The sequence below is a fragment of the Equus asinus genome, chromosome 21 (genome assembly GCF_041296235.1).
Source record: "Equus asinus isolate D_3611 breed Donkey chromosome 21, EquAss-T2T_v2, whole genome shotgun sequence".
NCBI classification, from domain to species: Eukaryota; Metazoa; Chordata; class Mammalia; order Perissodactyla; family Equidae; genus Equus; species Equus asinus.
This window is the reverse complement of record NC_091810.1, coordinates 89,509,778-89,522,229: the sequence shown is the minus strand read 5'-3', so window position 1 is coordinate 89,522,229 and position 12,452 is coordinate 89,509,778. Positions and strand designations below refer to the sequence as shown.

At 40.7% G+C, this 12,452-nt stretch overlaps 1 long non-coding RNA gene across 1 annotated transcript; it reads right to left on the bottom strand.

Moving 5' to 3' along the window:
- Nucleotides 1-303: 303 nt before the first annotated feature.
- On the bottom strand, nucleotides 304-12,079 carry LOC106838156 (uncharacterized). The gene is made up of 3 exons (XR_011496640.1): nucleotides 10,073-12,079; nucleotides 9,666-9,894; nucleotides 304-8,216 (listed from the first exon to the last, which is right to left on the bottom strand). It is a non-coding gene; the product is annotated as an uncharacterized lncRNA (long non-coding RNA).
- Nucleotides 12,080-12,452: the final 373 nt, after the last annotated feature.

Sequence of the window (12,452 nt, the reverse complement as noted above, 5' to 3'; positions counted from 1 at the left end):
CTAGACCGGAGTTTCTCAGATTATGGTACCTAGACCAACAGCATCAGCATCAGCATCAGCATCACCTGGGAGTTTGTTAGAAAAGTAAATTAAGCCCCAGCCCAGAATTGCTATGGGCTTTTAGGGCAGTTCTGTGCTCACTAGAGTTTGACAGCCACCACTCTAGACTTCTCTCTCTCTTTTCCCTTTTCTGTATAATAAGCACATCCCATCACTGTACTTCCCTAAATATTTCTCTTATCAGTCCTCTTCTTTCTCATATCCCAGTCCAACCCCTTATCATATTTCATCCACGCTACGGAAGAAGCCTCTGTATGGTCTCCTTGCCTTTAATCTTGCTCTTTCTGCATCCACCCTCCACATAGAGTTCAGAGTTATTCTTCTAAATGCTAATTTTCCCAGTGATTTTTCTAACTAAAGTTCTTCAAATGCCTGCAGGACAAAAATCCAAATGCCCTAACTTGCTGTCATAAAAGTCCTTTATTAGCCGGCTCTCCTTCAAGGCTTTATGCCTTGATAAGTAACACTCCTTACTGCACCCTGATGTCTCTTGGCCTTTGTATATGCTGTTCCCTCTGCCTGGAATGAATTACTTAAACCAGAAACTTTGATAAACAAAATAAAATCATTCTCATCTATTCACTAAAATAGAATTTCTTCTTAGTCTTCCCAACTCCAGTCACTGCCCTCATCTCATGGACATCCTGCAGCAAAGCAAAATCTTATTTATTTATATAGACTCAGTAAAGTCTCACTTTCTCAGGGCAGCCTCTGTGATCACGCCTGGCAGATTCAGTCACTCTGTCCTTTGTGCTCCAATGCACTCTGTGAAAGGGCTATGCTAAGGCTTCTCAATTGCTGTCTATTATAATTTATAAATATAGTATTCTTTCTGTTGAGGACAGAGACTGTGTTTTGCCCCATTCTGGAGTCTCAATAACTCCAGCACCTAGCACAGTAGATGGTCCAAAGACATCAAATGATGTTGTTGACTGGTAAAACCGATGAATGAACGAAGGGGTAAACAAGTATCAAATAATAGGTGGTAAGAAAAATAGTTCGGGCTTTAAAGTCATTTGCAACTTGGAATTCTATTTTTTGCTACATGACTTTCCAGTAATCAATAATCTCCAAGGACATGTTTTATTTGGTCAGCAGTGTTTAAAAATTTTTTAAATGAATTTGGGCGTATATTCTCTCTCCAGTATCCAGGCTGCTCCATCCATTTTTGTGTGGCTTCCACCAAACTCACACATCCACGTCACCATCCGCGCTCATGAAAGCATGTGAGTCAGCCACCAGCTTATCTGCTCCTCTGGACCCTGATCCGTGACTCCTGTTGCTCAGCCACAGCTCTTGCACTCTGTCCCACTTGCTGCCCAAGTCACGCCCTCCACCTCCCACGGGCATCCTTAGATGTGTACATAAACATTCCAGGTCTCTCAGAATCTTCTTTGGCACTCACCTTGGGCTTCTCTGGCTGAGTTTGAAATCTGCTGCTTCTCTAGCTTGGTGCCTCCTCATGGTCCCAGTTCAGGCTTCTCCTATCCCCCAAGGCTTGTAGGGCGATCTTTAGGGCACAGACACCGGCTCTGACACATTCAAACTGTGTGACCTAAGAAGAGTCTCTATTGCCAAGCCTTGGTTTCCTTATCTGGGAATAGGAAATCAAACTTTTCCTGTAGATTTGTTGGAAGAGTTAAATGAGAAAGAATAAGTTAAAACATATCATGCAATTTTGGCAAACTAGTAGATCCTTATTAAATTCTATCTTCTTCAAGTTGGTTAAGGCAACAGAGCTCAAATAACATAACCAAAGAATTATTTATTAGTAAGCTTCTACTACGTGTTAGTCTGTTCAAACACAATATTCAATGAATCCTTACAAAATGACAACCACAAAGTGTGAGTTAAAGACTATTACTTTCATTTTACATAATATGAAATTGAAGCTCAGAGAAGTTAAAATATTTGCCCCTTATAAGAAATGTCGGACATCAGTAAGGAATGCTTTTGCCTACAAGCAATAAAAGTATTTTTTGTCACATTCCAAGGAATCAGACAGCTGATACCCAGGATCGAGTCAGTGATTCAACCAGATAGGGGTGCTAGGCCGGAGTCCTGGCATCTTCTTGTCCTCTCCATCTTAGTCAGAAGATAACTACAACCATTTTATCCATTTCCAGATCCAATACAGGAAGAAGTAGGGGTGGTGGCAAAAAGGAAATGACTTTCTCCTCATGTTGTTCTGTCTTTTTAAGGAAAAGATTTCCTAGAAATGCCCTGGAGCCTTCCCCTTACAGCCTAGTGGACAGAACTGGGTCACACGGCCTAGTTGGAAGGAAGGCTGGGAAAGCTGGAATCTTACTTTGTCAAGCAAGATGAGTCAAAGTCAAGGAAGATGAAGAGAGAGAAGGAGACCGGGAACGGGTATCATGTGAGCCAAACAAGTGTTTGCCACAGGGAGATTGGGAAAACCAGGATTCTAGTACAAACCCGTTTGACTTCAAAGGCCACATCCCTTTCATTACTCTATACTATATCTTTTGTTATGTGAATGTAAATTATTTTATAGCAATTTAATATATTAGTAAAAAAATCCAAACTAAGGTCTGTATTACTGTTTTGAACTCTTTCAGACAAAGTCTGACTTCTGTCTCCAGTGGCCCTATGATAAAAATGGCATGTTATAAAGAAACCATTGTACCTTTATGGAACAGGTATATTAACTCTCTTGAAAATATGTTTTCTCTTTGATATCAAATACGAGTGATGTTATAAAGCAGGTGTCATCAAATTGGCAACAGACTTCAGATATATTTAAATTAGAGGAGGATGGATTATACACTTTTAAAAGATCCATTTTATATTTTTGATCATAAATTCATGTAACCTAGGTAACATGTTTCCACTACATCTTTCAACCAAATATGTATTCAACATTTTCAAATTTTAAGCCAGAATCTTATTCCAATGGATTTTTGTGTTTGAAGACTAGAACTGCATTTCAATTTATTTTAGTAATCCAATGATATTTATCAAGATATGAATATGTAGAAGACTTGAATATTTCAATCAAAAATTTTAAAGATAAGTATTTACTTACTAAGTCAATGTCACTGTTGAAATGCAATTCAGATACAAGTTTTATTTCAAAGTTAAAATTGCCAGTCATTCAGTTTTGCAAGAGATAACTATATTTGCTTTATTAAAGGCAAAGAGAAATGAATGTTTGTTTATCTAAAAATTAACAAAGAGGTTAGTTACTTTAGGACATAAGGAAACAACCCCCTATTTTAGCCTAAAAACTCACCGTGATTAACTACACTAATTGCCAATGATTGAGTAGTTTCTCCAGTTTAATATTTTAGTTTTGATTTATGGAATCACCTTCTCTCTTATCGGTAGATAAGAAAGGGGTGGATTATGAATACTGTGCTCAGATTTGTCATCTAAAAACAAGACATTTATAAAAGAACGTTAAAGCAATGTTATCCACAGGGGTGCTAAAACCTCCCCCATTAAAAGAAATTAAAAACCCTCAAGTATCTGAAGGAAACAGAGTTTATACTGGAGATGGTTACCAAATACCAAATGCTAAGTACGGTTATTGATCTCAGAACTGCCTGGTAAGCAGTAGTAGTTTAAGGCTGCGTTCATCAAAACTGAATCCAGCTCTTTGCAACAGAAAAGCAACTAAGAGTAGTTTCACTAGATAACAGTGTATCGTTTCACACAACAAGAGGTTGAGAAAGAGCAGTCAGGGCGGGGATGGCACCTAAGTGGTGTCATCAGGGGTCCAGCTTCACTAATCCTAAGGTGCAGGCCTTCATCCTCATGGTCACAAGGTAGCAGCTTTCACTGCCAGATGATCAGTCTCATTCCAGATGGGATGAAGAAGGAAGGGAGGCATGAGTTCTGGCCAATAGTCCTAGAAACACCACTGTGAAATTTTATAACATAATATTAAAGCCATCGATCCTACTCCTCTCATTTTTAAGTGAAAAAACTAAAACACTGTGAGATTGAATGGCTTCCCCTAGGTGGCCCAGCTAGTTATATTTAGAACAAGAATACGTCCTTTTAGTCCTTGGGCTGATGTCATTTCTATTGTGCGCACTACTTTCTGGATGTTGGGTGGGCTTCCTTTGGAATGCCAATAATGAGGGCATTGGGGACCTCTCCATGTCTTGAAGGAGAGAAGCTAGAAAAAGTTTGGGTCACTGGCTCATAAGAACCTTTATAATAAGACAACAGGCCAGTGTGGCATCCTTCTCTGTAATCTCATCCTTCTCTATCATCCACATAGTCAGCTCTTGGTTCCTTGGCATCAAAAGGCCAGAACATAATGACATCTTGGTGAACAGAGCAGTGGTCACAGTTATGAGGATCATGGTGGTGAAGGAGGTGGGAGGTGAGAGATGGGAGTGGAGGAAAGAGAATCCAATTCATTTTAAAATGTGGAGTTTCTTGGCATCCATTTTCCTCAGCTTTGTGCACCACATCAAATCATGGAGACACACGCAAAGGTCTTATTTGACATCCTAGTACTACCCAAATAGAGAAGAGAGCTCATAATTATCACTGAAATTATATAGGTGACCTAATACTTTGACCACAACAAGCAGACTAAGTAGTTCTAGTTTGACTGAGATGAGTATTGAATTCCTGTTATCAAAATAACTGGGTCATGCAGCTCAATAGGATGACTGTCAACTGAGAGTGGAGGCATATCATTACTCAGAATTCTACTTGACGAAGCTGAAACACATCCGGCTATGTGTGGCAGATGGCCGCAGCATGCCTTCATGCTTGGTCAGATGTTATTAATCTATGACCAAAGGAGCAGGTGGCATCCAGAGACCGCACGATTTCCTTCCCAAGTCACCCGAGATACAGAAAAGTATCAATTGTCTCAACACGTTGGCATCTCCATAGTGCTTACTTTTAATAATTGTACTTTTTGAGTAAATGGAAATGAGGAACTGACATTTTATCTCCATCTTCCTGGTATCTAAGAGAGACTCCATAGAATATTTAAATAAGTAATCACTCAAACACTCACTGGACAAAAGTAATTCTAAAATAGGACATTAACTCCATAGTTAAGGAAAAATCCATTACACCTGAGCAGTTCTTCACCATGAAATATGTTTGATTATCTTTTATAGCATGAATAGGAGTTTTCCAGGTATAAAGCATTCAGCCAAATGTTTTACAGATTAAGGTGCATTAGGAATGTAAATTATTCTAAACCAAAGACAATTTCCTTTCTGGTTCACTTCTGTGCAACCCTAGGATACCAACCCAGGACCTGACAGGTCAATACCTCTGAGAGTCTTCCTGGAGGAAGGTTCCTAAGAGGCCTCGTTGGTCCGCATTGGTACATTTCTGTAAAGCAGTTAAAATACCAGCATCGCAAATTAAAACCTTAAATTTATTACCTCCAGTTATTAAAATGCCATGGTCAGATACTATTCAGCATCACCCAAATAGCTTTCCTTTCATGTTATTATTTGTATTAGCGAAAGCCATTTAAAAATGAAATCCCATTTCAATTTATCTTTGTGTTTAGACTGTTGTTCTAGCCTAAGAAGAAGAAAAAAAACTAATCCCTGTACAAATGAAAATTGCCTTTTTGTGTTCTGAACTAATTTAATCTAAATTGTTAACTCTGCAGAAGGCGCGTTCAGAAGAGAGAAATCGCATCCCAAGGGCTAGACGGGTAACGGGTTTATCTTACTTATGCATCTGGTGCCCTAATTCAGGAGCACTGGAAACCGGACTGACCACTCAGAGCTCACAGCCGGCACAGCCTCCTTTCAGGCAGTAAAGTCTGCAGTGGCAACGCGAGAAGATAATCAGCCCAACTCAGCAGAGTGTCCGAGACAAACACAGAGCAATGACACAGAACTTTTGGAATTGGAAAGGAACAGCTGTCCAATATCCTGGGAAACGGCCTGGAGTTGAAGTTTGGGAGGTTGGATGGAGGCGACCTGGAAAGACAACACCCTCCCTCCCCCAGCTGCAAAGGGAAAATACAGCATTCACAGCAAACACCTCTGAATCCTAAGTATGAAGTCTGTTTCTTCCTATCATGATGACCAAAATCTGTTTATCTGTGTGTTTTAGACGCACCTCTGCAAAAATAAACACACGGCTGTTAAAGATTTCTATTTGGAGCTAAATACTGAATGCTCTCTTAGATGAATCCACCCAAGATCTGTGTCCCATTAGGTGTCAACAGAAGCCCCCACATCAGTGCCCCAGCTCACTTCTTTTCCGCTCCCCATGTAAAGCAGCATCCTATGTGGGAATCAGAAACCAGACCCTGCCAGGCCTTTTAAACACCACCATATATCTCTAGTCTGTAGGGAATTCGTTGCCTACCACTCTTCCTCTTAGCCCATGACCTAGACAGTTAGAAAAGCCCATTTAACCAGATTGTGGTAAAATATTTCACCCTAATTTGCTCTCTAATTTTAACTGAGTTGAAGGAGGACACAGGGAAGTCATCACTAACATTTTCCCCAAGCCTAGACCTTGAACAAAGCGTCCCAGGCAAGTTGGTTCGTGCCTGAATGTTTGTTTCGCAGCCCTTGTGAAACTTCTCTCAAAGTAAAGCTGTTCGACAGGTTCATGCTTAAGAGCCTCAGTAAACGTCGTCTTAGCAGCAATTACAGCACCTACTAAAAATAATTCACAGAGCCATGCAAACTGTGCATGAAGGTGAACAGTTGGAATGTTTCTGCCTCCTGTAGGCAAGATAAACAACTTACTGTGGTTGATTAATTCAACAAAACTACTGAACACTTGATTAACTCTGAAGCAGCTTGAAATTAAATAAGGAAATGTTTGATGTGCTGTAGCCACCACGCTGGGGTTTTCCCCTTGCTCTTTCGGGAAGCCTACCTTCGCCCGTGAATGCAGTGTGGTCGGGACTACAGGACGTGGTCTGGAATCATGTCCTCACTCTGGCCTGTCCTGGCACCTTATCGTAATGGTGCCTTCAGCAGAAAACAAAGAGCTGGAGCAGACACCAGATGGGAGCAGCCCATCCAGCACAGCAGATGATGTTCACCTGATAACACAAGATCAGTGAGGCTGCAAATACAACGTGATGTGGCTGCTGAAAATTGGGATTGTTAAAGCATCTGCCACTTGCTCGTTTTGTAATCTTGGATGAGTTTTTCACCTCTCTTTGACAGTTCCCTCCTCTGTGAAATGTGGACAGTATTTCATGAGATTCTTGTCAGGAGCAAATAAGATAATACACAAAGGACTCAGTGCAGTGACTGGTTCACAGAGGGTGCTTTACAAACCTTGCCTTTCCATTCGAATCAGATAGCCCTACCTCCCTGTGGCCGGCTGAAAAATGAACCCTCAATCCATATCCTAATGCCTGGAGTCTGGAAATGTAAATTATCTGCTAAAAGGAGCCTTCGAAAATGTGATCAAGTCAAGGATTTTGAGATGAGGAGATTTTCCAAGATTATCTGAGTGGGTCTCAAGTCCAATCACAAGTGTCCTTACAAGAGAGAGGCGGAAGGAGAACACACACCCAGAAGAGGAGGCAGCAATGACCACAGAAGCAGAGATGGGAGTGATGCAGCCACAAGCCAAGGAAGGCCAGCAGCCACCAGAAGCAGGAAGAGGCAAGAGGGATTCTCCCCCAGGGCCTTTGGAGGGAGAACAGGCCAGCTGACAGCTAGATTTGGGCCCGGTGAAACTGATCTCAGAGTTTGGCCTCCAGAACTGTGAGAGAATAAATTTCTGTTGTGTTTAGCCACTAAATTTGTGGTAATTGGCTACAGAAACTACAGGAAAGTAATATCCTCACTAACTTCATCAATGTCATACGTTGCAGTACAGACATTGCCACCCTCCATTCAAGGCCACCAGCAATTCCTTTCACTGTCCACAACGATGACCATCTTGGCTATGTCATAAAATACAGTACACTTTGGTTGTACCACCCAAGTAAGAAGTGTCTGTCTTCCCTTTAATTGCATATTTTTTTACCTCAAAGGAGAGAAAATCCTCGGGAGTTGGTAACATACTGCACCATCAATTGTGTTGGTTAGGGGACTTTTGGGTTCTACACAACTGGATTCCAACTGAAAACTCACCATTTGTTTGCTCCCAAGCCCTTTGTCACTAGGGTAGTACTAGCAATGTTCCAGAGCCTCTGGCTGGGTAGGCAGCACCAGCTTGTCCTGGGAAGAAGAATGTATATTTTCTCCTAAATTGGTATTTCCATGGTCATCTAAAGAATTCATTGAGATGATTTTAAGTAATACAGTGATGGTTTTCAGCGGGTACATGGACAGAGAGTTAAGTAGTGTCATTGCCTTTCCAATTCTCTTTTCATCCTATTTACATTAAGGAGAAAGTCTGATGGTATTTATATTGATTATGACCTCCTATTTATGGCACAGTTTTCTTTTTTTTTAACCTTTTATGATAATCATACAAATTTTCGTTCTTAAACAAATGTATTTTAGAAAAACTAATGAATCAATTTAAACAAAAGTATTAAATAAACAACACTCCAGGTGGTCATAGGAAAAATAGTCCCCAAATGCTTAAAGTTAGGGACACACCACTCCAAAAAGAGTAGTCCATGAGAGACTGCATCCAAATCCCCAATTTCCCAGACCATAAGACACTTAACACCAAAACCTTAATCCCAGCCCTGTCTAGGTCCTAAACTGCTCTCAGGAAGTTCCAGTAGATTCTTCCAGTAGATCTCAAAGTGTGATTGAAGGCCTCTGTCCCACTGGGAAGCACTCTGAGCATTCACACCATCCTGCTGAGTCAGGCTCTGGCACATCCGAATTGTATCCTTCACCCACTCCCTGGACCGTTTCCAAACCAAACAGTCAAGAGCATCTTTGTCAAGAGTAAATAAATACAATTCTTAAATTAAGCAATTGTCCTATATGATCTTACTACTTCCTATCCTTCCAGAAATAGAAAGGTAATTGGCTCCTATATTAGCTATCAGAATAAATTGTGTGGCAGAAGGGACTTGTGTTCTAATGGTCACTTTAAAAGAAAAATGCAATTCAGTAATCTTAAATTATTCAGGAGTCAGTAATTACAGTAATTTTTACATAGAAAACAAAACAAGAACAGTTAGATAATTTTGGTTGAGTCATACTTCACTCTGGTAAGCGAAAAATGATAATGATACATCTATGGTTTATTTTTCCCTCTATGAATGATTACAAAACTATACTCCAGTACCTTTAATGCACAGAAAAAGAAAATTACTTCCAGTCTTTTGGGTACTTATGTTACACTCAGATGTGCAGAGAACATGTTGTTCCCTTAACTTAACAGATTCAGCTTCCCTCCTGAGCCCCGTCTACAGGTGGCGGAGAAAAAACTAAATTTTAGACCAATAGAGAAATCCCAGGCCAAACCCATCATTGAAACGTCAGCTTAGGTCACACGACCTCGTTTTAAGAAAGGCTGTTCTTGATCACCTACCTTCTTCCTTCCTTCCTCAAGTTGGCAGAGGGCATATGCTAGAGACTGACATGCTTATGAAGCAAGAGGTGAAGGCAGTGGCATATACATATCTGTGTTCCTTGTGCAACTCTCATCATCACTGGGCCTTCCAGCATTAAACAGTGAAGATTAGTCCATCACTTACCTACCTCTTTCTTCAATCAGGGTTCCGCAGACTTCTCTGGTTGACTCTCGTTGGTGTTGTGGGCATCCTGAGGCCTGGCCCAGGCAGTTTGCACTGTAGGTCATTGGACCCCTTCACTGTTCACGATGATCATCCTCCAGACTCTGACACCAGGTTGTCAGTTTTCAAGTCACTGCTTACTATCTGTGACCTTGGGCCAGCTATTTAATATCTTTGTGCCTCAGTTTCTGCATCTGTAAAATGGGGAAGGGGATGATAACAACAGTACCTACCTCTCAGAGTTGCTATGAGGATGAATTAATAAAGATAAAATACTTTGAGCAGTATTTGTCACATATAAGTACTCTATAAGTGTTTATTGCTATTGTTGTCATTGTGCTGGAAGGTGGTCCAGCCAGAGAGTCAGCTTACCTCCACCTCCCACGGGAGCATGTGAGACCCTCCAGATTCTTTGTAGATCACACACCAGCCAACAGAAGCTCAGAGATCTAAACCCGGATCTTCCTCTCAGGCTCTGCCCTGGAGCCTTCTCAGTTGTGACCAGCTACAGGTTAGCAGGAGAGCAGGCTGTAAGGCAGTCTTCTCCTAGAATCCCAAAACAAATCGAGAGAAAGCCCTGCCCACATCATCCCCCTTGGTTTGTCGGGTCACCAGGCCCAGGCCAAAGCCAAAGAGAGGAGCTGGGACTCAGTCTCACCTTGTCTCTCTCACCTTCTTCCCTCTCCCACGATCCTTCTGAAACTGCTTTCAGGAGCTTTTCTTTTCCTTTTCCTTCCTTTCTTCCTTCCCTTGCATCAGATCTTCCTCTTTAAGATGCTAGCTTTGTCGGGTGTGCCACCAGGCTGGACAGAGTGGAGAACTTACTAACAAAGAGACGTAAGTCAGGAAACTTTCAAAAATATCATGCACATTACGCTAGCTTATAACCTAAAAAACAGCAAGAACCATCTTCAAATAGTCAGTGATGAAAGGAAAAAAGCAACAACAACTATATAGGGTTGGGGGCTGGAATTCAAAGAAGTAGCAGGAATCCGCTGTATTTCAGTCCATGGAAGTGATTCCCTGAAGACGAACCTCCCAGATCCTCCCCCAAGGATACTTGGGGAAGGAGGAAACATTTTAACTAGAAATAAAGTGCTGATTCCAGGTAACTATAAACTAAGCTTTTCTGGGAAAATTGGCTATAAGGTGGATCTTTCAAAACTATGATGAACAAAACAGGAAACACAGCACCTTAATGAGAAACAACCTGGCATTAGGGTTCCTCACAGACCCTTTCTGCAGGAAATGCTAGTTTCCAGAGTTCATGATCAGTAAGTATTTATTTTTATGTGATGCCCCCCACCCAAAAAAAAATTAGCCCGGAAAGGAGAATCACTTGGCTCCTTGCAGAGGCCTCCCACGATCCGTCAAGACAGGCCACACACAGAGGTTCAGGATCTGCCTACTCAACGATCTGCCAGGCCGGTGGAGCAAAACCTGCTGTTCTGCTACAAGGAAAGCTCTTTGGGACCGCCTAGGCTACTCCTACTAAAACATAAAAATAGAGGATATTCCATAGAATGCATAAATCTAGAAATACAGACATCTCCAAACTTAATAGCTGTAAATCACCATGAGAAGCACCTGTCAACAGGCTGCAGCATCTCCTAATAAGCAGACCTCACTGCTGGTGGCTTCAGGTACAAACTGCACTGTCTCTTCTCTTAACACTGCAGCCACAAGGACGTCATCCTCTTTTCAGAGGCTCTATGTATGTGTCCACGCACATGATGGAAAAGTTAAACAGGCTGAGAGTCAGAAAGAAAACTTTGGTAACTCTAATTGTCTTGCCCATTCTGTCTGCAAGGTCATTCGTTAGCTGCAATTTTATGAAAGTGGCAGGCCTGACTCATTAAAGCTATTGGTGTTTTTTTAGTAGAAATGGTTCATAACAGTTTAACAGAAGAAAAAAGCCCTGGGCATGCAGAAGTTTTCTCATTAAAAGAAAATTAACCCTGAATTTGTAGCACTGTGATTTAATAAGCAGTGGTGATACTTGCCCAAAATATACAAGATCAAAAAAGTACCATATGGCTTGATTATATGCAGCTATTGGGATAAAATTTGGAAATAATGGAATCATAGAGTTTTAGACCTAGCAGAGCTGGAACAGATCATTTCATCTAATCTGTCTAGTTTCTTCCTGCCAATCACCCCCATCCCTCTCTCCCCACACACATTTTAAAGATGACACAACCGAGTACCAGAAAAATTAAATCCGTTTTTCTGGTTACCTATTTAAATATTATAACTGAAAGTCAACATTCTCATCTCAAAATACAGAAAAAGACGAAAGAAATTCTAGTGTAAATGACAATCTAGAACAAAAATTTGCATTATATATGATGAAGAGGCTAATATTCTTAATACATAAAGAACTCGCTACTAATCAATAGAAAAGTTTAACAACCGAAAGAGAAAATAGAGAAAGAACATTAATAGACAGTTTTAAAAAGAATCCTCAGGAATTCTTGATAAAAAATGTTCAATCTTAATAGAAAGCAGGAGATGCAAATTGAGACAATAAAATTCCATGTTCATCTATTCATTGATACAGGTTTTTTAAAAGGTTACTATTCAATATTACTGAGGATTACAGAAAGGGGTCCTTTTGCACACTGCTGATAGTCATGAAAACAGTGTAAACTTTCTGAACAACAATTTAGCAATACGTCAAGAGCTTTAAAAATATTTACGTCCTTTGACCTACTAACTCAATTTCTAACAATTTGTCCTAAAGTAATTAGAG